Source organism: Lagopus muta, chromosome 6 (assembly GCF_023343835.1).
Source record: "Lagopus muta isolate bLagMut1 chromosome 6, bLagMut1 primary, whole genome shotgun sequence".
In the NCBI taxonomy this organism is placed as follows: domain Eukaryota; kingdom Metazoa; phylum Chordata; class Aves; order Galliformes; family Phasianidae; genus Lagopus; species Lagopus muta.
In genome coordinates this window covers 57,139,424-57,167,042 of record NC_064438.1, presented here as the reverse complement: position 1 = coordinate 57,167,042, position 27,619 = coordinate 57,139,424, and the positions used below count along the sequence as shown (strand labels likewise).

At 43.1% G+C, this 27,619-nt stretch overlaps 1 long non-coding RNA gene across 1 annotated transcript; it reads right to left on the bottom strand.

The window, feature by feature from the left end:
• Positions 1 to 19,576: 19,576 nt before the first annotated feature.
• On the bottom strand, positions 19,577 to 27,313 carry LOC125695131 (uncharacterized). Its single transcript, XR_007377819.1, has 3 exons — positions 27,273 to 27,313; positions 25,777 to 25,832; positions 19,577 to 21,421 (listed from the first exon to the last, which is right to left on the bottom strand). It is a non-coding gene; the product is annotated as an uncharacterized LOC125695131 (long non-coding RNA).
• Positions 27,314 to 27,619: the final 306 nt, after the last annotated feature.

Genomic DNA, 27,619 nt, shown 5'->3' with positions numbered 1-27,619 from the left:
GAGGAGCTGTGAGATTTGGTTTAGTAGCTTGTGGTAGTAATGGTGATGGAGGATGGTTGGACTAGATGATATTGTAGGTCCTTTCCTACGTTATGATTCTATGCCTATATTCAGCTACGGTTCAGCTTATACCTCCAACCTTGATTTCTGTGCTTACTGTAAAAAGGAGCAGCAGGGCTTTCATTCCTTGGGTACAATGACACGCTGACACGCTCATTACATATGATGGTGTAGGAGAGGACTCATCCAGTTCATGGATGAGTGCAAAGCCCGGCTTTGATGGAGGAGATACTGAGCCCCTGACCATGGAAAGGGCCTCTGCCTCTTCAGAGCACTGCTGTTGGTTGAACATTGTGTGGACAGTATGTCGAATCTGAAAAGGAGCAATGGAAATGGAATGATACGGAAAAGAATGATAGAAATTAGAGCTGATAGGGCATCCATTTTGAGGCCTTGCAAAACAGCTTTGTGTGCTGTTGCAGATGAAAGACCTTTTGAGGAAAGCATGGCTCCATAAACCAAGCTCTGCCTGGCCAAGCAGCTCTTTCCATGTCTGCAGTCAGACCCCTTTCACTTGCTCTTTCGGTGCCCCAACATCAAATTGTGTCTTTGCTTGCAATGGGCCCAGACAAGAGATGAAAAGCAGCAGCAGGAGGAAAAGCCAGAGAGCCTGATACTTCCTAACAGGGAACCAGGAGTTGAGGGCTGCATCCCTCCAGGCCCTTCCAGCCCTCTCCTGCTGGGAGCTATCAGATGGATGTGCCTTTCTGTTCTGTTCTGTACGTAAGGAAATGATGCTTATCTGTTCGCTTCCTGCTGGTGCTGTGCTTGTGTTTCTTTGGAACTATGAGCTCTTTTCTGACCCAAAGGGAAAAATGTATATTTTGGCATGTCTTGCCACTAGCTGCAGGCACAGAGCTTCTCCTGAAGCATGGAATGACCTCAAAAGACCTAAAGCAAGCAGGACTTAAATGGAAAAATGGTAGAATTTGAGCAACATTTAGTTGTTAAAACTATGACTTATTTTGTAGTGGCTAGAAGTAGGTACAAGATTTTGCCCAACGCTTTCTCATCCTTCCTGCAGCCAAGCTTTGTGATGCATTACAGTTTTTTGTTTGGTTAATAGAAAACAAATCAATTTGTGAGCTTTCTTACTGAAAACGTAATCTAATCATTCCTGTAACAGATTGCTGGGTGCGAGGAACAAGATTATTTTGCAAGGGTTAAGAGTAATTATTGGCTAACAAACATGCCTGAAATCTTGTACTAAGAAGCATGGCTGTTTTTTGCTTTTCAAGAGAATTAAATTTAAGCAATGCTGTTGTGATGCCAGTGCCAAAAACAAAGCGTGAGATTCTTGAGAACAGTGAACTCCTGGTGACCTCTCCAATGACTGTATTAGCACTTGGCAGTAGCTGGTAGGAGAGAGGCATATTGAGAACGGATCACAGGTGTAACCTACTGCTAAAGGAAACCTACCTAATAGAGATTCCACTCACCTCTGAATTACTCCACTGGATTTCAAAGAAGTTGCATCGCTGTAACGCCAGAGGAAAGCAATAGCAAATTTGTAGTCAAGTTGCCATTTCACTGACATTTAGGTATGTTTACAAATGGAACACATAAAGATCTTAAATTCCTCTCTTGCTGAAGTTGGACTCAGAAGGTCAAATGCTTATTGAGGAAGTTCTTGGTGATAATTTTCTCAGCAATGTCTGGAGTTGGGGCCACAGTTCTCCTCTGTCAGTGGGGGTAATCTTGTGCTCAGAGCCTGGTATTTGGAGGTTGTTGGTGCCATCGCTGCAGTTTGCTTCATCAATAGCCTCAGGACCTGCCCTACTGGCATCCTCAGACTGGACCTTAAAGTCAGGCAGGGTGAGCTGATGAGCTACTAATTACAACCTGGGATGTGCTCTGATAGAACAGAGATAGTGTCTGGATGCTGAGAAGTGGTCAGGATAACATGCATTAGCCTTGATCTGATTTTTTGCAAAGTCTCTGGTTACAAAAAGGTCATCAGTTAATCAAACTGCTTCACCAAGTATGATTATGTGGTGCTTGGCAGCAGCAATGATGTGAATGTGGTCTCTTTCTGCTGTTTGTATGTATAGGCATTGCAAATCTTTCCTACTGATGATACCAGCCAAGCAGTAGGACACAAGGCTAATAGTGGCTGGTATCATTGCTCTGGCTTTGCTGTTGACTGTGGTAGGCAAGAAGCTATCCTGGCTGAAGTCAGTGATCCCAGGGATGGGAGCATTGGGGTGAAACATGGTCTCATCCCTGAGAGAATGAACAGCACCAAGGAGACACATGCAGGATGGTGAAACAAGCAGGCTCCATTTCACCCTTTCCCAAAACGAACAATGAGAGGAAAAGCAGTGGCACAGTGCTTTTATCTCTTCCATGTCACTACATAAGTCTATTGAACTGTAAGAAAAAGTATCAGCAGTTAAAGATGAGTGCATTTCTGCTCCGAGTGGTGAGCAAACAACCTCTTGGCTGTCAGCAGGGACATCCAGGTCAGCACAAATGAAAGTCTGGCTACTTCGAGGCTGGATAATTCAGTGCAGCACAGGATCAGTTCTGGGTGAGCTTCTCATTAAAGTAGCAGTAGCAGGGGGCGTCATGGGGAGGTGATGCTCTCATGTTGCCCAACGTTGTGGCACAGTCAGGGAGGGGAAATACTCAGACTCCTCTTGGACAGCCTGGTCTGCTGACACATCTATCCTTTCTATCAGGTGAGGGTGAGCAGCTCCTCACCATCTGAATCAAAACAAAACCTTCTGTCACTGCCATTTCATTCCCATGATAATGAGACATAGCTGACAAGCTGAAGGGCTCACTGTTCAGAGGCACAGACCCCAAAACGGTTCTGGTTATGGCAAGCTTTCCAATCAAGATTCTGGACTGGATCTGAATTGACAGGATTGCAAGCAGGCTTTTTGTTGTATTCTGCACTAGTAAAATTGGGACCGAGGGTACCCAAAGCTCTTAGTGATGGCCATCTCCTGTGGTTTGAGTACAAGGGCCTTTTGCCTCTGTCCCCAGGGTATTGGTCCGTTTGCAGCAGGCACAAAGAAACAAGAATCCAGACAAATGGTGAGGCAGAGCGCAGCTGTGGCTAAAAACAGCAATGCTGGAAGTGGCTTAAGCTGGAAGTAAGAGTTAATGGCAATAGGAGGTGGAAAACATAACTCTGCATTTTCCAGCAGAGGTGAGAGGCGACTAATGGATTAGAAATCAGATGCAGCCCTACTGTGGATTTACCAAATCTGAAAAAGAAAGAAAGAAAAAAAAAAAAGCAACAACAAGAAAACTCCATTAGTGTAATACATCTTTCACACAGCTGTGTCCAAGCAGCGCATTCCATGTGGGGAGGGAACAACAATTTCCCCTGCCTTAAGCATTAATACATTAATGTCGTTTGGGATGAAGAGGGAGAAAATGAGAAATTGAATGCATGAGAAATCTTGTTTCTTTGAAGGGACAGCCATGGGACAGAGGTGAATCCTGCACTTAGAATCATAGAATCATAGAATCATAGAATCACCCGGGTTGGAAGGGACCCCAAGGATCATGTAGTTCCAACCCCCCTGCCTAGCAGGGCCACCAAACATCCACATTCAGATCAGGTTGCCCAGGACCCCGTCCAACCTGGCCTTAAACACGTCCAAGGACGGGGCATCCACAACCTCCCTGGGCAGCCCGTTCCAGGGCCTAACCACTCTCCTAGTAAAGAACTTCCCCCTAACATCTAACCTAAATCTTCCCTCCTTCAACTTAAAACCATTTCCCCTAGTCCTGCTGTTGTCAGCCCTTTTGAAGAGTTTACTCCCCTCCTGGGTGTAGGTTCCCTTCAGGTATTGATAGGCTGCAATGAGGTCACCCCGCAGCCTTCTCTTCTCCAGGCTGAACAAGCCCAACTCCCTCAGCCTGTCCTCATAGGGGAGGTGCTCCAGCCCCCTGATCATCTTAGTCGCCCTCCTCTGGACCCTTTCCAAAATCTCAATGTCTTTCTTGTACTGAGGGCTCCACACCTGGACACAATACTCCAGGTGGGGCCTCACAAGAGCCGAGTAGAGAGGGACAATCACCTCCCTGTCCCTGCTGGCCACCCCTCTCCTGATGGAGCCCAGGATCCCATTTGCCTTTCGAGCTGCCAGAGCGCACTGCTGGCTCATATTCAGTTTCTCGTCCATCAGGACCCCCAGGTCCTTCTCTGCCGAGCTGCTCTCAAGGACCGCTCCTCCCAGCCTGTACAGGTGCCTGGGGTTCTTCCGGATGCATGGGGATGCTTGGTAAGGACTGCTGGTGTGTTGTCCTGGCCTTGTGTTGGTGCTCTTTGCTGTTGAGATCCTAGTTCACTTCAGGATTGCTCTCCCTCTCCGGAGCTGCAGATAGATTAAGAAAGGACTTTTAAGAGGGCACGCAGGCAGGATTCAAGAAGGCTGATGCTGCCCCTGGCTTTACCTGAGGCTGACTCCTTGGCTTCAGCATGCTTGAGATAGCATGGATTTGGTTGCTGAAGTCTGTCATAAGCGCACAGCCACTTGCCACCCCCAGACTACTTCAAGCACAGGTCATCTGAATATCTTTGAGGATCTTAAGAATTGCAATATGAGCACTTCTCACAATTGTCATTGCTCTAGAGAGCAAGATGCTGCTGGTTTTAGCAGGAACAAGCCACTAAAATACAGAAACACACAGGAAAAGGTTGACTTGCAACACAGGAGGAGGTCAGTACTGTGAAGCCAGGAGCAGTGGGAACCTGCCCACCACCAGGGCCTATCCTTGTGGTCCCTCCTGGCCACCAGGCTGCATACGCTCATTGTCTTTGAGAAACAGGTAAAGGCTCACTGATGTACTTGCTGTGCTGTGGGGACAGGAATAGGGGTGAGAGGCTTTCTGCATATCATGCCCATTTTCTCATTTCTTTCCTAGCCCTCTAAAAGCCTTTCACTCGTTCCAGTGTTCCTCAGGGAGAACACACTGGCTCCAGCAGAGAGGGCTGACCAGGCTGGGTACCCACACTGGAGCAAAAGGGTCAGTCCTGTGTACTTCTTTCCATTGCTCAGTATTTGATCCCTGCCATTAAGGCACACTGCTCTCTGGTTGAATGACATTCTTCATGCTATAGCTCAGTGCTGCTGACCCAGCCTGACATGAGAAGCCATGTAAGGACACTGATGGGATGATTATTTTCAAAGCGTTTGCTGGGTGTGATTACAGAAACTTCAATTTTCAATGGCTGGGATCCTATCAAAGACGTTCTCAGTGTGTTCATACGTATCTATAACTTCAAAGAAAGGTTGAGAGGGTTCACATCCCTTCCTGCTTGAATACTGGCCAAAATTGCCTAGTTAACTTAAATTACCTCCTGAGACTGAACGCAGCAGGGCTTTCTGCTTTTATCTAGCGAGACATCTTTAACGAATTGTTAAAAGAACTGGACTCAAATTTCTCTCTGTGTGTCCTATGGATGGGTCATCTTTGCACTGTGAGCTCCCTGCACTGCTTTCTTTTACTGGTGGGCTGCACAAATTGCTGTCCAAATTAACCCTCTCGGTAAAGCCCAGGAATGTGTTGGGAACTGCAACTGGACATGGCTGAGCACTCTGGAGTTCTCTGCAGTACTGTGTCCAGGCCTGGAGCCCCAGCACAAGAAAAACATGGAACTCTTGGAGTGGTCCCAAAGGAGGGCCACTAAGATGATCAGAGGGCTGGAGCACCTCTCCTGTGAGGAAAGGTTGAGGGAACTGGGCTTGTTTAGCTTGGAGAAGAGAAGGCTCCGGGGAGACCTCATGGTGGCCTTCCAGTGCTTGAAGGGAGCAGATAAACAGGAGGGGAACGGCTGTTTGTGAGGGTGGATGGTGATAGGACAAGGGGAATGGTTTGAAAGTGAGACAGGGGAGGTTTGGGTTGGATATGAGGAGGAAGTTTTTCAGCCAGAGGTGGTGAGGCACTGGAACAGGTTCAATACCATGATATTATGGTCATGTCAGGAGAGTTGATTTATGTGACTCAGTCCAAGTCTTTCCACAAGATCACGATCCAGAAAGATGGATTCTTTTGTGTTCCTGATTTACTGTTTCTCTTGGGGTTGCCCAGCTAAAAGCCTAGAAATGGATCAACCAGAAACAAGTAAATGTTCTTAATTAGCAGCAGCAGCAGCACCGCATCAATTATGGTAGGTGGATGGTTGGACTAGATGGTCTTACAGGTCTTTTCCAACCTTAATGATTCTACAATTCTATGCTTCTATACTGCAGGCATTTCCAAAACTTGTTACTGCGTTGTCATTGTCAATGTAATTCTTTCCAACCCTATCACAGCTCAATATCGGATTGCACGGCTTTTAGAATCTATGATCAGGGTTCCCAGAAGATGTATGTATATTAAAAGACAAGAAAAGATATCCAAACAATAAAATGAGTTATTAGCAAAGCAGAGATCCAGGGCAGGGTACTTTTATACCATTTTCCTTGAAGCTCCAAGGCATTCACCCAGAGGGTGGTGAGGCACTGGCACAGGTTGCCCAAGGAGGCTGTGGATGCCCCATCCCTGCAGGCATTCAAGGCCAGGCTGGATGTGGCTCTGGGCAGCCTGGGCTGCTGGTTGGCGACCTGCACACAGCAGGGGGTTGGAACTGGATGAGCACTGTGCTCCTTTGCAACCCAGGCCATTCTAGGATTATGATTCTATAAACTCCAGATTATCTGTTTGTTATTACAAACAGTCCTTAGGACATGTATGTGCAAAATATAGTCTGCATGACGTAGGTTCTGCCATCTTAAACGAGTATATTCTCTCTTATTCACACTTTCCCCATATTCTCACTTTTTCATTTCATATTGTATCCCTTAAAAAATAAAAGGGCGGAGAAGAGTTAAGGAAGGAAACAGATTGGAAAAGAGCAAATTGAAAAAAGTAGTGTACTAGTCTAGAGGGGATTTTTTGTTTAAAAAAAAACAAAAAAACAAAACAAAACAATGAGAAAAATCAATGAGTACACTTTTTATCAATTTCTTATGAAAGAATGAGAATTGCCTTGCTTAGAATTGCTCTTATTTTGCCATTCTGAAGTTTCAGCCAGCTTTTTTCATGCCTTTGCTTTTGACTAACCTGATGAGCATTAGTACCCTGACAGGAGCAGGGCTAATTCTTGGAAAACCTTACCAGTCTTTTGTTTTGTTTTGCTTTCTTTTGTTCCCAGTTTCTCATGCCTGCCCACCTTCCCCTGCTTTGCTCAATCCCTTCCTCTCTTTCCTTTCATGGAAGTCCAGGGAACTCAAGTGGGAAATTGCACTGGATGTAGGACCCCCGAAACCTTGGCAGGCATGCCGACAACAATGCACTTTCACAAAGCCTTTTATTCTTCCTGCCAAACTGATAGCAGAAATCCCAATTTTTAGTTGGGATTTTTAAAGATACACACAGAACCTTGACTTTTAGTGCATTTGTTTTCTGTGTCTGGTAGGTCTAGAATTGCCAGCAGCTGCAATCAGGCTGTGCTGGCACAGAAGCACCCTGCTATGTGGTTCAATGGACAAGATGTGGCACTGAGTGACATGGTGAGTGGCCACGGTGATAGGCTGATGGTCAGACTAGATGATCTCAGATGGTCTAAAGATGATCTTTTAGACCATCAGGTCTAAAAGACCCCAGATGGAACGGAGGTCTTTTCCTTGCATAAAGATTCCATCATTGTATGATTCTGAGACGTTTTTCCTTGCTCTGAGGCTTTAAGCTTGTGCAGTATGCTTGGCCCTGCTTGATTCAGTAACTCTAATAAATTCCTGTTATGGCATTAAAAAAACCCAAACAAACCGGGATGAAGTTCAAATAGTTGCTTTTCCCCAGGTGGTGGGAAAGCAACTATTTGAACAAAGAGCTGATGAATGGGGGGCATTTGTCAGCTCTTTGTAATAGCTCTGTTGTGTTGAGTTGGCCAGTCTGATCAACTGCTGAAATCGAAGTACAAAATAAACTATTTTCAGGTTTACTAAAAGTAAAAACCTGCATTTCTGGATTATTCTAGAACTTCTGAAGACAAATAGTGCTCATGTATTGCCACTTTCTGTGGATGCACCTCTAAATAACACTAGCAAATGCTGGAATAATCTGTAAGTTACTCAATCAGAGCTACACAGCCTCACATTTCCAGGGCTGCAAGAGAAAAAGCTTCCACAGAACTGAAATCCGGTGGATAAGAGGACCCAGGTGGTTACTATATTTCACATGGTTCGATCAGAAGAAAGAGTAGACTGGAAGAGTCAAAGTAGACCTAAGGTGTGATGCATGTTGTGGGTCTGTCTATATCCTCCTTGCTGCAAACAAGAAAAAATTAGAAGTGTCTAAGCTGATGGTATGCATCTGATAGCTGACAGATGAGCTTCGCCCTAGCCCACACCAGCATTGCTGACACTTATGTTACTGATTTATTCTACCCTTTTGTGAGAGCAGATAAAACATACAATAATTGCAGTCTGCAGGTCTGTAATTGGGAGGACTGAAGGGAGAAATTGGAGCAAATTAAATGAAAGGGCTCATTTTTCTCAGACACAAAAAGAAATAATACGTATGTGAGTGCCTGTTTTTCATAAAAAGTCATTTACAGCTCTTCTCAGAAAGGATGTGTGAGCAAGACACAGATGCATATAATAGAGACAAATTAAACTCCCTTGAGTCTGTGGTGGCTCTGCTCTGCATGGCAATACAGGAGAAATACCTGGAGACACATTCAATTAAGCCCTGTATACAGATGCCATACCACTCAGGTCTCATAGGTTTGAGCATCTAATTCACCCTAACTCCTTCCAGATTGGTAGCCTTAATGCGGAAATGGGTTGCTGTCATGGCCCATTGGGCTGAAGGAGTCGTTCTTCAGATGTCCTTCAGCCAAGCCCAGCACAGACCTGCCCTGTGATGAGTGACACAGATTTGCACGTCACAGTCCCGAGCTGTCGTGCGTGATGCTGCATTAGCTGGTGACATCAATGCTGTGTTGGTTGCCAAGGTGATTACTTCTGCGCCTGTCTCTACCTTTATTAAAGGCCAGACCCTTCCATTACCTTGCTGACTTCTCAAAGTGAAAAGGTCTTCCTGCATTGCAATAGCAATTCCATGTATTTCAGCCCATGACTGCTGAAATCTGTCTGTCCAGGCCAAGTTTGTCTCCGTGTAGGCAGCATGCTACAAAAGGTTGTGTGAGGGAGCAGAAATCCTTCCCCCAGCTCTGCCTTTGTTTGGAGAAAACTCTCCAAATCACAGATTCTCTTGTAAACTCCCTCCACAACACCTGTCTGGCTGGTGAGAGCCATCAGCATGGCTCACAGTCTGGCTCTATGCCCCCCTTGGGGATTCAGGCTCAACAAGGGTAGGAGGAGCAGTGGATCATAGAATCCTAGCATGGCCTGGGTTGCAAAGGAGCACAGTGCTCATCCAGCTCCAACCCCATGCTGTGTGCAGGTCGCCAACCAGCAGCCCAGGCTGCCCAGAGCCACATCCAGCCTGGCCTTGAATGCCTGCAGGGATGGGGCATCCACAGCCTCCTTGGGCAACCTGTGCCAGTGCCTCACCACCCTCTGGGTGAATGCCTTGGAGCTTCAAGGAAAATGGTATAAAAATACCCTGCCCTGGATCTCTGCTTTGCTAATAACTCATTTTATTTTTTGGATATCTTTTCTTGTCTTTTAATATACATACATCTTCTGGGAACCCTGATCATAGATTCTAAAAGCCGTGCAATCCGATATTGAGCTGTGATAGGGTTGGAAAGAATTACATTGACAACGACAACGCAGTAACAAGTTTTGGAAATGCCTGCAGTACAGAATCGTAGAATTGTAGAATCATTAAGGTTGGAAAAGACCTGTAAGACCATCAAGTCCAACCATCCACCTACCACAATTGATGCGGTGCTGCTGCTGCTGCTAATTAAGAACATTTACTTGTTTCTGGTTGATCCATTTCTAGGCTTTTAGCTGGGCAACCCCAAGAGAAACAGTAAATCAGGAACACAAAAGAATCCATCTTTCTGGATTGTGATCTTGTTGAAAGACTTGGACTGAGTCACATAAATCAACTCTCCTGACATGACCATAATATCATGGTATTGAAAAATCTGTTGCATGGAGCAAAATCCACCGTATCAATTCCAAATAAAAGCAGAGCTAGAAGAACATCCTGTCATTGAGCAGATAAAATTAAAGAAGGGATGCAGGGAGGGAAAGAACAGACCATATGGCCAACTCAAGAGTGCTCTGTGTATGGACTAGCATGAAATAAACCATAACATTATTTAATTGAAAAACCTTGCAGAAAGTGCAGACGTGGGAAGCATCTTTGGGAAGAGAGAGCATTCAAATTAAAGAAATTGAATGGTGCACTGATACCTGGAAAAATGTTGAGCCTGTGGCCAGGAGGCACAAGAATCCCCACCAGCATTTGCTTTGCTTTCACTAGGCTGCACTCCATCATGTTGCCACGAGAGATTATCTGCAGCTCATTTTAACAGGGATGTTGGAGCTATTTTTGGGTTTGCAGTTTTAAAGATTCTTGTCACTTGGCTCCGAGCAGGCTTTAAAACCAAGTACCAAGGGATCTTAAGCAAACAAATAACAGGGCCTTTCCTGCTGGTAATGCTGCCTGCGTTACAGACCCATCACATTTAATGTGTCAGTCAGGCATTTAGGATCTGCTTTTCACACACACTGCTTGCATAAACGTCAAGTATAAGTTGAAGCCTGGATTGTAAGCTCCGTATTATACTTCTGAAACAGATTCGCTGTTCCCTTTGCTAAATGCTTATCAGACATTCTACCTTCTCCTAATGCAGAATATGGATTTTTCTTTTGAAGCTTTGGGTTGTTAATGCAGAAGGAAATGCCAGGTACACCATATTTGTGTGGCAGGGATGCAAGCAGGGTTTTCTGTCACTTGGAAGCATCAAGTGGTTCAAGATACAGGGAATCATCAACATATCTATGCTAAATGGTTATCATGAAAAAAATAGATGCACAGACAAGTTCCCTTTTCTATTACTAAGCAAAACGGGAAGAAAACCGTATCAACCTAAAAAATCAGGTGTCCACCAAAGCAAATATTAATCATAGAATCACAGAATTGCAGAATGTTCTGGGTTGGAAGGGACCCACGAAGGCCATGTGGTCCCACTCCCCTGCAATGAACAGGGACACCCACAGCTCTACCAGGTGCTCACAGCCTTTCCTTCGACAAGGAATGAGGCTCCACCTCTCTGAAAAGCCTGTGCCACTGCCTCACAACTTTTCTTATATCCAGTCTAACTCTCCCCTCTTTTAGTTTGGAACCATTTCCCCTTGTCCTATCACCACTGACCCTGCTAAAGAGTCTGTCCTCTTCTTTCTTTCAGTTCCTTCAGATATTATATCTCTTATACCTTTGATGAACTTGTCTTCACCAGTTCAGCGGTGATGAGATGCTTTTAGGTAATGCCCATCTCTTTTTACTGCTTATAGGAGGAGTCTGGTGATTAGAATAGTTGCTCTCCTTTACTGGAGCAAAACCTAGCAGAGATGTTCTTGAACATTCTCCTGGGCCAATGGGGAATTGTTAGGATGAGAAAAGGAGTTTGGTCACTAAGCCCAGTCTTCTGCACTGCAGGATGCCATGTCACATGGAGCTCAGTTTTGAGATAAATTAGCCACCAACTCTGCCCTTGCCCAGACTTCAGTTCACTTATTTTGCTAATGAGCCCAACTTCACTTTTGATCTTTCAGTTCTTTGTTTGCAAATGTCCTTTGTGTTCAAGATGTTCCTAACCAAAAGGATATTATTCATTTTGGGATGGTGGCAAAGTTTGTCTTAGCATGCTAAAATGAGGTTAGTTATAGCTGAGTTATTATCAAGCCTGCTAGTATTATAGAGGAGCCAAATGATCCTTGTACAGCAAACCTAATTGTGTGTTTGATTGGGAAAACCTGCATGGGGCCAGATGCTACCTGTTTGTTGAGATGCCAAAGGAGCCTGAACAGATGTAGAAAACAGAGTGCAGCTGAGAGAGCTGTGCAGACAAGGGCAAAGGAGAGGAGTCTGGTGGAAATAATTGTGGCTGGGGTTCAAATGCACTGCAAAGCAAAGACTTGTCAAAGTGAGGATGAATTCAATATAAATGGAAGAGTGGCAGAACCTTGGTTTTAAAGAGTTTGAATGGACTCCTCTTCAAAGAAGACTTTGGTGTGGGAGGGCAGCTGGAACCAGATGTAGAAACTTTTATTTTTTGCTTTTAGTTTACTTCTTGTGCTCTGTCTTTCAGAGTAGAAGACAACAGTTCTGCACGATTTAAAAGGTATTCTTAGAACCCAGGCTCTGTAACAGATCTCAGGTGAAGAAAGCAGCACAATTAATTTTCCTTTCCCATATCACTGAATGCAGGACCTGCTCTAGCAAAAGCATTTGGAGGACATAGGTTACTGCTCCACTCGCATCCCCATGTGGATATCTGGGAGCAGAGGGAGAGCTTGTTCCCAAGAAAGGAGTTTTTGTGTTCATTAATTTGGAAGAGCTTGTAATGTGAACAGGTTAAGATTTTCTAAAAATAATAAATGGAATCAAATTGAGGATTAAAATAATTAATTAATTTTAATAAAATCCAGTAAGCCGGGGGAAATTCGGTGCCAGTAAGACAGTAAATTAACAGGCCGCTCTTACCTCTGTACCTCCTTCATTAACCACCTGAAAAGAAAATGGGAGACATTCAGCAGGATGAGGACATTGGCACGTGGCTGTTCCTGTTTATGATAGGGACTTGCTTCATTCAGACTTCAAGGGGTGTTTGTGGTAATAGGTGTTGTTAGCATTGCTGGGTTTGCCAGAGGACACCTTCCTTGTCCATAGTAGTTATTTGCGTGGTGTCTCATTAACTGGTTGCTTGCTCTCATCCTCATGCAAGGCTCATTTCAGTAAATACAACCAGGGAGGATCCATCTCTAAACCTGATGCTTAGACCCTCAGATAATTTTTGTGAGAAAAGGGAACTTTAAGATGATGGATGTCTTGGTGTTTCTCCATGAGCATCATCTGGTGGCACCACTCAAAAGCAGTGATTTGCAGGATGCTACTTTCTGATGATGGAGGACATCTGTTTGGGGAGAAAATCCAGTTAGGAGACACAGCTGGCCTCATCTCCACAGCCCCAACGATGCAGTGAAAGTGCCACAGTGAGGATATTTATAAACCACATCTGTTTAAAAAGGATAATGTGGCGAGGCTCCATTGTCAGGGAAATTCAGAGCACAGCTGTATTTGAGAAGTGTTTCTTGAAGAATTATAGATGAGGTATTTACTTTGATTTAAAAACAGAAGCTTCATTTTGAAGAAAGGAAAATACAATTCCATTATTCCCCAGCTGTTCCCAGGTTTCCCCTCAGCCTTCCAGCCACAGAGGCTTTGCTTGCATGGAAAAGTTTCTTCCACTTCGCTTCTTTTTCCAAGTTAACTTTGCTCTATTCCTACTTAGTTTAATGCTTTGGTGGCTCTGTTTGTAGCCTCTATGTATTTATTCATGTGTTCTCAAAAGTCCTTTTCTGAAGACCTCCAGACCAAAGAGCTGTGAGCTGATTGCCCACATTGCTCACTGCTGTTGCAGATAAGCACGCTAGAAAATAGACAATACATTTTGAATTGCAATTTGTTTTTATTTTCTTTTTGGATTTCTACACTGTGGGGAGCAGCTGGATGGGAATTTTGCTTCTTGGGCTTTCGTTGCATGAAGCACAACTCTGCATCCATCCACACCAGAGAATAAAATTGTTTGTTTTGCCTCGGGTGGAAATCAAAAGCTTTATTTGTTGAATCTCAGAGATATTTATACGAACTAACTTCAAAGCTCTGGATATGCAGAGCAATTAAATAGAAAACTATCTCTGTGTTATATGATCACTGCTCTACAATAATATTAAATAAAAAAACCTCATTCATGTTTGCAAAACAAAACCAAAAAGACTTTGGATAAGCATCTCTTTCATCTTCACTACAGAAAGATTCCAGGTAGCAAAGTGGGATGATTTTTACTGCAGTGCCTCATTAGTACTGAGTTTGCAAATGCAAGAAGGTTGATGAGAAGGAGTAGATAAAGCCAGTTGCCTTTTCACTTTAAAGTTGCTGGGTGCCTCAGTGTGTGAATGAGTGCTGAGAGCCTGCTGACGGCCCAGCCTGAGAAAGGATCAGATTTTGCCAGTTTTAATAATCCTCATTCAATATCTTTAGCAATGCAAAAGGAGTTTCTGATTATCTCTTCAGCTGCCTAACGATCCTGCTTGTTCAGTCTCACTTAAGACTGCATTACTTTCATTTTAATTCAATCAGCAAACAGAACTGGGGCCCATAGGTAATGATACATTACTCATAGCCTGTGGAATTGATTTCTGATAGATGACCTTGTGCATAGCTCCAGTGTTTCCCTGGCCTTTGAGAAAGTTGCTGGGCTTTGATGGTGTGAGTACAGGGCACAGTGGTGTGCTTTTGCTAAGGCACAACAAAAAGGCAAATGGAAGTCCCCTTCTTTTTTGTAATGGCTGAAAAAAGATAAGCTTGGACACCTTATGACCACTGTGCTCTATTTGACTTTTATCAGTATTCTTCTATCTCTTACCAAACCCTGTTAAACTGAGGTTAGCAGAGGAGCCTGCAGAGGACTGTCCTGATGCTTGAAAAATGGAGTATATCTGACAAGAATTCTTTTTTCACCCACACTCCCCCTTCCCCAGCCTGGTGTTTCTTAGCTCTCTTTATGGGGAAGAAGGCTAAGCTTTTGTGAGAACAAACTGTAGGAAGTGGTTGCTTTCAAAGCCTCTTAATTTCTCAAATTGACTTAGCCCTTTAAAAAATATAAAAGAAAAAGAGCAAATTTCTGTTGTGGCTGATTGATCTTTATTGTTTTCCTCCAATAGATAAGAATACCACCTCACACCCAAATGGAAGTGGCTAGCACTATTCCTTTGCATCAGAACAACATTCTTCTCTCAAGGCACACCCAAAGCAAGAAAAGAAATGGACATAACTGTACAATTGTACTCTTTCATTTTCTAGTGCTGTGGTTTTGGTGAGTTTGGAATTTCAGGTGAATGCCTCTTAAAGATGAGAAAAAGCCCCAACCCCTTCAAGTGAGTGCATAAGAGCAGGAGAGGCAGTTCCATTTTTCACACCCCGTTGCCAGGAATCCCAGTTACACTTATGTCATCCCAAACCCTCTCCAAACTAGAAACAGTAATTACAGATGAAGGTGTTTTAGTGGTTTTGTTCCCTGTAACACCTTGAAACATATGGTACATGAATCACATTCAGGTGCCTGTTGTTGTTGGAAGCTGTTGCAATTTGTGTACACAGTATGCAGTTGGTACTACAAATATTTATCTGGGAACACGAAATCAAAACAATGCGTGTAAAATCACAGAAATACTAGAATTAATATTAGAATTAGAATATTCTAATACGAAATACTGCAAAATGATAGAATTGTGAAGACCTTGGATTTTTCTGTTTGTTTGGCAGCTTCGCTGTTCAGTACCTCAAGCATTGAGATTGATTGAAAAGGTTTTCAATTACTGAATTAAAATCCACCTCTAAAATCATTCCAAACTATGCATTGAACTATTGGGTTTATCTGGATCCAATATAATCACAGAATCATAGAATGGCCTGGGTTGAAAAGGACATCAAAGATCATCTAGTTTCAACCCCCCTGCCATGGGTTTCCTTTTGATCTGGAGAAAATGTTAATGTTTTCTTCCCAGATAAATGGAAAGGCAATTTCAAAACAAAACCACAAGGCAAAGCAGAGAGAACCAAACGTTTCATTTAGTTTGTCAAAATAAAATCTTTCTTTCATGGTGCAGATGCTACAAATCTGCAAAATAGCTTTACGTATGACTGCAAAATATGTCATTTAAAAATAATTCCAGCATTGATTTTCCTTTCCCAGCGAAATCATTTTTCATGAGCTCTGTTTCTCCAACGAATGCGTCCCATTCCCAGCAGTGCTGGATGCACAACGTGCCAGGATGGTGTTAGTGCCCAAAGTGACTTCACATGGGCTCCACAGTTCCCATTTACAACCAGGTGTGTGTTCAAAAAAGAAGAAAGATGCTCCTGAGAAGATATTCATCCCCTTGTGTGGGATGTGCCCATGACAGAGGGTCAGGGGGGACAGCCAGTGTGAATATTGTGAAGTACTAACTTTGAGCTTGCTAAATTGGATGAGATGAACTGCATTGCAAGTGAGCAATTCCAAGTGTGAGTCTGCAGTCTTGTGGGTGGAAATCTGTGCTCCTGTTTTCATCAAGGTGATTATGAGTTTATCTGATTTTCTGTGTATAATTGGATGTGGTGTGTCCCTCTGAAACCAGGAAGCACACTTGTCTTGGCGTGCTGCTCAGCACAGTTAAAGGTTTGGCTGGAGCAGTGATCTGGTGCATGCAGGGGAGTTTGGCATCTGAAGCCACAGACAAGGGGCATTACATTCAAGTTGCACATTGGTATTAGCCTGGATTTCCAGTTCAATAATAGGGAATCCAAATCCCTATTAAAAAAAGGAGAAATGTGTGGGTGTTTTTCAATTTGACTCAGATACAGCTGAAACCTCACACTCTCAAAACAAGAAACAGCAGAAGACAAGCAGTACGAGCGGCTTCTGATGTCTGGTAAAGCTCAACTTTAGCCTAAAGATAGCAGAGCCGGGGAGCTGTAATCAGCTCTGCACCGGCTCTCAGCTTCTGCAAGGGAGAACCGCTTCTTGAAGAAACTCTTCCTTAAAATCTTTGCTTTCATGTTGAAAGAGGAGTCCTAGAAACCCCATGCTTTTATGCTCTCACAGAGATTTCTCACTGGCTAAAGACATCTATTTTGTAACCAACGAAGTCGTCGCAGGGAACGCTGCCTGCGTTCCTTTTCCCTTTATACTTTCCCTCGGTGAGTAGCATGTGGAAAGCAGAAAGGCTATTTCTTTTGAGTGGGCTGGAGCCATTGCTGTGAGCTGGGCTTTGAGAGAGCCGCGGTAACAGGCAGGGGTGGGCATCGCTCACAGGAGCGCGGTTTTCATCCTTCACTGAGCAACAGCTGTAGATACATTTGTCTACAAAGAGGATTTTCACAGAAAATCAGCAACCTGTTTTGTGCCTCTGGGATGTCTAAATATAAACGTAACAGCATAGGCTTCACTTAATTTTCTCCGCTTGTGTATGTGCTTAAAGTGTGCTTGTTACAGAGAGTGATTACAGAAATAAAGGTCAGTGTGACCCACTGGCTTGGAAGAGCAAAGTCGACTGAAAAAGCAAAATACATTTCCTTGTTCGGGGCAGGGGAAATGACATGTGAGGGGGGTGAATTGCTGTGTGTTTTTTAAGTGAGCTGAGGGTACTCTGAATGGGAGGGTAAGCGTTGTCCTGAAGAGATGGAAAGTTTGTGCAAGCTCTGCACACCCAAGGCAGCAAACCTTTTGGAAAGCCATGAGCTGCCATAGGGCTTTAGCTCAGAAACCATCTTCTCAAAGATTATCTCATTTGGTATCCAAGCCATCAAGGTGAAATCACCCAAGATACAGCCTAGCTGTTCTAACATTTGGTCAGCAATGGACTCCATCCCATGATGAAGAGTAGGTCATGATTTGCATTAAAATTCCTTTTTAAGGTCAGCAAATACACAGAACAATTTAAAGGACCTAAATTCATATAACAGAGCCAGAATCCATGAAAGATTCATTACGTTGATGTGTCTTTGGATAGAGGCTAGCCCTCCTGTATTATCCCCAAATCAAAATCAGAGCACAACCTTTTAGAGTGCTTTATTTGTGCTGCAGTGAGATAATGCTCAGAGTCGAAGGCCAGTATCAGGTTTACTGGAGTTGTTTTAATTAACTGGTGTTTAATACAACAGAAAATTCCTCCAATTGCTGGGTTTCATTAGATAAGGCTTCATCTCAAATAATTTTCTCTGTTATTCTCCATTTTTGCTTTCTATTTTCTACCTCTATAAAGTGTTAGTAGAATTGGCTTCTCTTGGCAATGCTGCTTACACAGAAATGTGGAGATAAAAATGACCTTACACTTTGTCTGAATAGAATAGGATCTTGAGATTAATGCTGCTTTCCTGTTCCCAGTTTGTGGAAACAGCATCAGAGTCTCACTGTATTAAAGATTATAAAAAACTACATGTATTAGTGAAGAGCACTGTAAATACCTTGCGTAGCATAATGAAAGACTCAAGACGTCTTATTTTTTTCAGATAAATGCTGGATTTCCTTTTGTTTTGAGAAATACTCTACTTGCTACTCTCAGCTAATTTAGTGAGTGTTGGGCCAGACTTTGAAAAAGAAAATTTATCCCAATGTGAAATAAGAAGAAGTAAGAGTAAGATGCAGGCTTGAACATCCATTTAGTACAGCAATACAAGTTGGCTTTGCTCTGGATTCATACCTGATTTATGCTGGCGTAGGAATCGAGCTCCCACTTATTTCTGAGAGTAGACAGATGAATCTCGAGCTTCTATGGGCTGAATGCAGCTGATGATGCAGACTGAGTAAAACAGATTTAGTTGTATGGTCCTCTAAAGTGCACCTTGAGCTTGCCAAATGATGACGGTCTTAATTCTTTACTTCTTTTTGTATGCATAGCAAGAGCCAGAGCAACTGGCTCATCATTCCTAACAACTTGTCGTGCTTTAGATATTATAAAGATGAAAATGAGGTGCTCATGTGCAGGTAGACAGTCCATTTCCATTTTATAGGTACACGCATTGTAAAGAGGATGGACATAATAATTCTTAAAGATAGAATGGTCTCTAGTAGAGATACTTCAGCTATATGCCTGTAAGCCCCAGCCATTTCAGGCTTGGTCTGAAATACTAAGCTGTTATTGCAAAGAAGGTGATGGACAGCACAAGCACCTGGTGTGGAAGGTTGCATTTCACTTGCATAGCTCACGGTTCAACTCAGAATGATACAGCCATCATGCTTTAGGTGTGCTGAGTGACAGATATGATGATGTAAAATGTAATGGTGTAGACCACAGCATATCCAGTCATCCATGGATTCCCAGCCACAACAGGCAGGCATGGTGCAGACTAGGGGTGACTGGAGAAGCTGTCAGCACAGCCCAAGCCTATGGCTTGAGCTGTAGTATTTCTTACTCCATATCACAGACTCCTGGCATGGCTTTTGTAGGAAGAGTCTCAAGTATCTAGATGTATCTGCTTTTGTTTTGACATATGCACCACAATTATTTTGTCAGTTGATGCAGGTGGGAGATGTTGAAACCTACCTCAGAGTCAGGAAGGGTTCTATGGGGATAAAAAAGACTTTCACTACTGCATTTGCTTTGTAGCATGGGATCAGGGGGAGGGAAAGCATTTTGTTGCCTTTATCTTGGGCAGCCTGTGTACTTTTTTGCTTCCCAGATCAATTTAGAGGAGCTACTTCACCTTCTACCTTTGCAGTTGCCCCACAAAGGTGGTGCAGAGTAGAATAAATGGGGGAAAAAACACCCCAAAACCCAAAGGTAGATAATAACATCAATTTGAATTGCGTGTGCAAGTCTTCCAACAGATCAACCAGTCTTTCTGTGGCATCTGGGCTCTCTGGAGGTCCAGGCCAGGCCATGCCCTGGGGTGCCCACAGCCCTAGGCCATGTGGTGATAAAGCTCGGTGTAACGGTGCCACTCAGCTGTACTGACCCACATAACATGTCCTTTCTCCTCAGTGGCGAGGGAAAATCTACGTGCAGGTGCCATTCCTCTTTATGGTATTTCTGGGGAATTGTCAGCTGCCCTGTGAGGATGATTTTCCACCTGCCTTATTGATCTCAGGCAGAACAGAGTATAGTCAGGGCTCAGAGTTCAATATAAACATGGGCTGATGCTGCATAAGATCCACTGACTCAGCATTCTGCCATCTGAGCATTGGACAGTTAATGCAAGACTGTTTCAGATTGGAAGAGCGGGCTGAAGATAGATAAAACAAAAAACCACTTATACATGAAAGACCTGACAGTACAAGGAAATATTCTCTCTACGCTCAGTTGCTGATATTGAAATCAAGTGCATACACAAATGCTGGTGACAACGTGACAGAGAAGCCTGAAAAAAATGGTTTTGCCTCTGTGATCTTGAAAGATGCTGAGCTCAAATTGCTGCAGAGCAGACGCCTCTGCCATGATCCGCCTGGTGTGGTCAATCGCCCACACTTCTGGAGTTTTAATAATTTAACTTTCCCCTCCCTCACATAGAGAAAAGGAAGCTATGCCTGGATTAAGTGACATAAATAGCACAGTGCACCAAACTATCCTCAGAATGTGATGCGTTCTTTCGCTAAGGGATTTAGTTACACAAAGCTCTGTTACCGAGCTGCCTTATTTTTCCATCAGGAGGTACTATGCACAGCCTCATCTGCAGTAACTGCTCTGCTGTGAGCTCATGAAAGAGGACTAAGCTAGCTCATTTATCTTTCATTTGCTGCAGGCTAATGGAATGTGTATAGAAAATGATCACAGCTCAGCTGTTGCATGATGAGATGCTGCCCACAAGTCCCTTTGCAAAAGTAAAGAGGCATGGTTGGTCTAGGGGAAAGGAAGTTAAAAAAGGCATAAGATTTCGTGCAGGTTTGCCAAGTAAGCTGAAGGCTGCATGATTACAGTACAACCTCAGTATGGTTGTCAGTCATTGACTGAGGTTTGCTGAACCGTGGTGACTGGTTAAACCCAAGGTCTTGGTTGGTCTCAGTGGCATTTCAGGACATGGTCCATGCTCTGCCCCCTGCAAGGCACAAGGAAGATGTCTGGTGGTCTGTGCCTGGTGTTGATAGTGTAAAGGTGGCTAATTCTGGCCACTCAGCATAAGGAGCTAAAATTCAAGACAGTGAAGACTTCCTCCCCTGCGATATGGCACTGCTGTTGTGTACTTCTGGTTGTCCTGCTTTTTGTGAGAGGTTTGTAACCACAGTGGTTTTTGCACTTCAGTTACGCTTCCCTACATGAGGACTCTTTGTAGGCACACAGATCCACAGAATTGTAGGCGTTGGGACACTTCTGGCATTTCAAAACACCAGTACACAAAGCTGAAATTGTTAATTGTAGTGAAAATAGGTAAAGGAAGATTTCTTTTGCAGGCAAGAAAGAATTACGATGATCTTGTCTGGCATCGTGCGTGACCTGGGCATGTTCTCCTATTGATCCTTATGACTTAATAACTTCAAGAAACAAATAATTTAGAAGGACAGTCATCCTTCTTTTAGAGTTAGGTAGTTAGTTACGTAATTGCACTCCTGTAATCTTGTTAATCTTGCAATTTAGACAGTCAATTTTAAGAGATCTTCCATGATAGTGGAGTAAGATGGGGCCCTCTTTTGGTGGGATGAGCTGAATCCTGGTAGATGTTCACTTCCACCTGTTGCCTATAAAGGGAGGGTAAAAAAAAATACTGAAAAGCTGATCTCATTGATTCAAAGGAATTGAACTTATGTTTGGATATTTCTTTTCCACATCCCTTATTTTCTTATCTAGGATGCTAGCACGCTCATGCTAGGTTGGTTTCTTGCTTCACACATTTTCAGCTCCCAGCTGGGATATTTTCAATTCAGCAAGTCTGTTTCATTTTGCCCATCACATTGCTACTATTTTTTTGCACAGACACAGTCCTGTACAGATGTCAGGTGGATCCCATGTCCTGTACCAGGGCCCGAGAGAGCATTCGGAAAAATACATTCCTTTCTTCCCCTTTATTTAAAGCAGGCCATTTCTACTTATTTATTGCAAAGTTTTTGTTCAGATTTATATTAAACACTTCTGCACTAATTAATGAAATGTGAGATGAGAAGGCAGGGTAAGGAGCAATGGTTTTAAGCCCCCAGAAAGGTAGGTTTAGATTCTTTGCTATGAAGGCAGTGAGGCCCTGGCATGTCTGCCCAGAGAGCTGTGTGTTCCTATCCCTGGAGGTGCCTGAGACAACGGATGCAGCTTCGGACAGTGAGATCCAGTGGGATGCGTCTGTGCCTGCAGCAGAGGTTTGGAACAGAATGGTCTTCCAAACCATTCTGAGATCCTATGACACTAAATTTTCTCTGGATTAAGAAAGAGTCCGCACCAGTCAAGTGAAAGCAGTGTATTTAAGAGAAATCCTTGCTTACAGGCACTGGTCAGGACTTGAACCCCTGATTAGTGGGTAAAAAGATGCCTTTTTCTTTGATGAAAGAAGGAAAAAGGGAGACATTTTTGTTTGAGAAATAGCTTGACTTGCAACAAGAATTACAGTCGAAAGAAATTTAAATCGAAACTAAGTTTCATTATGGAAGAGAGGAACGTGTAGTTTGGAAACCAGTAAGAGAACACTAATGAAGGTGAATATATTCCAAGTGAATAGGAAAACCACAAAACTCATTTTCTCAACATAAATTATGTATATCTACAAACATATGTAGGGGTGTACATGTGTTTTGTATCTCCTAAATGATGGAAATTAAACTGCACAGACAGGATTTCTGATAAAACCCATAATTTTTTACATATTACATCAAAGCTGATGTTTTTATGAGTGGCTGAGCACTGTTTTTCACACTTTTCACTAGCAAACAGAGCTTCCCATGGCAGAAAACCTCTCATTTTTTTCTAAAAGTGCTTCCCTTTTCACTTCAAGATAGTGAAACTGTTTTGAAGTTCCCCCTTGCATTTTCATCAGGAATTGAAAGCTACTTTCATCAACGGCTTGGGATTTTTCTCCTGGCTTTCATTCCTCCTGTGCAAGCTTGATAAAACACTTGCTAAGGAAAACAAACTGCCAGTTTCTTTAACAGAAATGAAAGTGTCTCAGCAATGTGAAGCTTCTGCTTCCACTCTTTAGTTTCGCTTGAAAAGAAAATGTAAAAGCTCACTGTACTCCATGTTGTTAAAAAAAAAAAAAAAACAAAAAAACAAAAAAACCCCCAAAAACCAGTCTGTTTCATGTTTTCTGCAATTGTTTAGACTACAGAGAGAAAAAAAAATACTTGTTTGAAGTCTGAAATAGCTGTATTAACATGTGGTCTTGTAGAAGCGTTACAGCCTCTGGTGGGTCTTTCACTTTGCCATCCTGCTGTAAGGCAAGTCTGATTTGATTCAGATAAAAGGAACATAACAGGAAGCATCTATAAGAACACTAGAGTATTTTTAGAAATTAGTTCTAAGAAACCAAGGAGCAATGGCCATTGTTATAGATTTACTGAAGCATTACTTGCAAGCTGTGAAGAAACACAGGGCACACGTTTAAGTCTGGTATGGGAAGCCATTGATTCCTGAATTGTTCCCAGCTCAAAGCACAGGAAGGTTCTACTGGAATTAGTATCCTTTCCATAACAATACCATCTACTGTGAATGTGCTCACCTGTATATTGTAGCAAAGAAGAAACTTCCTTCCCATTCTTGAAGAATGGAGTGCAGTAAGGTCAGGAACTGATGAGTGATGGAGCTGCTGATTTGGAGTGGGAAATCCCACAACATACCAAGAGAGTTTTCCACTCTTACTTATGAGATGGCACTGCCTGTTAACACAAAACATTGCTGGCTCTGGCAAAACAGCCCCATAATCTAGCAACCGAACTGCCTCCATTTTGGTTTCAACCTCCGGAAGGTGGGAGATGGGCTGTCCTAATGGTGGTGAGAAAGGAGAGAAGGAAAGATTCAAGGACAGGGGTAGGATCTTCACATTGAGGCATCTCACTAAATGCAAAGGGAACCACCACAAAGTCTGGAAAATGTCCCACTGTTTTTCAAAATACATGGAAAACTGCCCTCCACAAAGAGCCTCAGCTCTGTGACACACCAGGTTTGTGTGCTCCTTCCAGACAGTGGGGGGAAAAGTTAGTTTGGTTGTGTCTCTCATGGAAATCAGAAAACACCTTCCAAAAATATTCACTCATCTCTAAAATTTGCTCATTTTTGCCATCCTGCTCCCTCCTTTAGGCCAGGTAAAAACTTGAAGGACTAACAAAGGGGAAAAGAAAGAAACAAGGATAATATGACTTTGATGTGCTGCTTCCTTAACCAGATAAGGAATTTCACAGGAACGAAATTGAAAAAATAGACAATATGAGTGCTTTGAACTGGTAATTTAAATGAATAATTCCTGATGATTTGAGATGAAGATATGGATGAAGACAATTGAAAGGTCACATAATATTTAATTGGGAGAAATTTCTGTGATGGATTTAGATTTCTAGGCGATTTTCAGCGAAGTCTGAGGTGTTAAGCTTCGCTGTGGGGCTATCTATCAAAGCTAGTTTTTATTCCAGTTGCTTTTTGGCACGATTTGGATCAGGATAACAGCAACAGGGTATGAAGAGATGGAGAGCCCTCAGCAAGACACTGTGTCATCCACCCCCTTTTTCCTCACCTTGGTTCTTTTAACAGTTGGTTACACAGGAATGATCCTTACCATGAATCCTGCACAGAGCTTGAAGGTACAGGTAGGATAGTAGTAAATCTTTCATCTGTGCTGCAGCGGTCCATGACGGTAACTCAGACACTGGTACAGAATGTGAGCCTACCTGTGCCCTGCAGCAAAAGCCAGCAGATCTGAAGCACGTGAGGAAAACCAACAAAAGGGAACTGACCAGAGTCGAGCAAAATGGAAACAAACCATCAACACTCAAGCAGACAGCTAAACTAGTGTTAGTCAAGAACAGAAGTTGCTTCCAAACAGGACTGAGAAGAAGAACAAGACCTGGTATTCCCGGTGCTGTTGTTGCTGAAAGCAGTGACAAAATCCTCCTATATTTAGGAAAACTTGCTTTTTTCTAAAAATCTCCATCCTGAGGAGGAGGAAATAATGTATACTTCATGGAAAAGGCTTCCAATGCATCAGTAGTTCTGTGCCTTGTAGGAAGCAAGAAGACAGTTGGGGCAATATTAAAACTGTTGGAGAAGCATCTCAACCTGTCCTACAAATAATCTCCTGCTGTCTCAGCTCTCCAAGATTTTGAAAATGTAATAATTTAAGTACAAATGCACTGTATGCACTCTTTAAAACCACTTCAGATGAACACAAAAGGGAGAAAATATTATTTATCACCTTATAGTGATATAATGAAGTAAATTGCTGATGTCATCTTTTTTTTCCCCCCTCTCTTTTAGCTATGAACAATGGGGCTCTCAGAAGCATAACTTCAGTCAAATAAAATTGAATATAGGCAACACGACACTATTTTAAGTTTATTTGATTCATTTCTTGCCAGATTCCATTTGCTGACTTTTTTTTTTTTTCCTGCAGGGGAATCATATTAGAGAGGTAGCTATGGAAGCGGAATTTGAAGATAGTGATCTTTAAAATAATTGATGTAGAGAAGTTAACCTTGAATTTAGGAAGTCAACCACTTGCTCAATTTAACAATTAATTGCTAAAGCTGGCTGGGATCAGAACTTCTCCTAGGTCAGGAAAACTTGTTTGGAAGGTCTGTGGATCCTGAACAGAAAGGATGATAACAACAAAAGGATAGAAGGGTTCCTTGGGTAATAAAGTTTCCTCAGACTTCAGTATCACAGACCCCTGGATTTTAAAGTCATTGAGCTGTATCACAGCCTAGCACGAAGGGCCTGATTCCTATCTTGTGCCATCAGAGGTGTGCTATCAAATTCCACCAGTGCTGTCTCTGGCCCTAAGTAATGACTGTGTGCAAATGTATTTCCAGAGCTTGTCTGGGAGTTGAGATTTGTCATCAAGCACATAGAAATTGTTGAGGCTTCCAGTTGTGGAAGAGGATGCTGTCTATATTTGACTTACTTTTCTCATGTAATTCACAGCATTTCTTCAGGACAAGTCACCTCTTCCACTCTTCTCTGTATGAATCATAGAATCATAGAATCACTAAGGTTGGAAAAGACCTAAAAGATCACCCAGTCCAACCGTTCACCTATTCCCAATAGCTCCTACTAAACCATGTCCCTCAACGCAACATCCAGTCTTTCCTTGAACACCCCCAGGGTCGGTGATTCCACCACCTCCCTGGGCATCCATTCCAGTGCCTGACCACCCTTTCTGAAAAGTAATACTTCCTCATGTCCAGCCTGAATCTCCCCTGCTGTAGCTTCAAACCATTTCCCCCGGTCCTATCACTAATGACACGAGAGAAGAGGCCGACCCCCAGCTCACTACAACCTCCCTTCAGGAAGTTATAGAGAGCAATAAGGTCTCCCCTGAGCCTCCTCTTCTCCAGGCTGAACATTCCCAGCTCCTTCAGCCTCTCCTCATATGGCCTGTGTTCCAGACCCCTCACCAGCTTCGTTGCCCTTCTTTGAACACGTTCCAGGGCCTCAATATCTTTCTTGCAGTGAGGGGGCCAAAACTGGACACAGTACAGTATGGGTAAGGGACAAATCCTGGAGCTTGGCTGTGTGAGCAGTCCAACACCTGGGAAAAGCCAGTGTGGAGCCCAGGCTGCATGTACAACAATAACATCTCTTCCCTGCTGCAGACTGGAGCATGATCTAACCCATGCAATTAGGACTCTTTTGCATAAGATAAAAAAAGTCAGATTTTGTTTCTCTCTTACTTCTTCAGCTTAGTGATTAAAGTCAACGCACAGCTCAGATCACCTGAGCTCCCCATTGCTTTGAGATCTCTGTGCTTCTACAGCACTGAAACAGCAGCAGAGAACCAAGAAGCACAGGCTTGAGTGATTTGCTGTGAATGCCAACCCCTCCAGCTGATTTGGTGATGTATATGTGGGTAGAGCTGCATGATGAGGTGTGCAGAACAGACTGTTCAAGAATATAGTAGAACTGTTAATCATTGTATGTATCAGATCCTACCACAGATGCATTTGCAGTTCACTGGTACAATCTGAAACATTCTGCTATTGAATACATCTAGTGACAGAACAGCATAGCAATACATCAAAATAAAACAGAAAGAAGAGGAAGGTTTTTAAAGAGGGAGTAGAAACTAATTCTGACCAACACTTAGGTATAGAAGAAAAAGGAAATCCCTATAACTGCAGAAAGGTCTATCCCAGACGTTGGGGTGGTTTTGATTAAGTCTTACCAGGCACCATTCTTAGGGAAAAAGTAAGGAAAAAGGTTTAAAAACCAACAACGATTAGATCATGTGGGACCACGTATAGGGCAGAAGCAACAAGAAAAGAAGTCAGCAACCAGGATAGGATTTAACTTGTACACATCTGTATAATCAAAGAATTTTAGGATGCTATAATCACAAAAAAAACAAGAGAGTTAGGCAAACCAGACTATGATAACAAAGAGAATAAATAGAAGGCTTACCCTTATCCTGGGCTCACTCACAAAACACCAGAAGAGGTGATCTCCAGAAGGGATCCTTCCCCACTGGTAGCCAGCTCTTAAATAGGTCTAGGAGGGGGAGGGAGCCTGGCTCCACCCCTTCCAGGTGAATTGCCTTCACCTGTGCTCCTCTGGCTGACTCATGGCTCGCCTCAGCTGATCAATCAGAGGTTCCCATACAACATCATCTTCACACTTTTGCTCAGAAAACCTCTAATTACAGAACAATAATTAAGACCAGCACAACAAGAAGACATCAAATCAGGCAGTAAACACCCTGCTCATACCTTTACACACCAAACTTCACACACCACAGATTGTATGCTCGA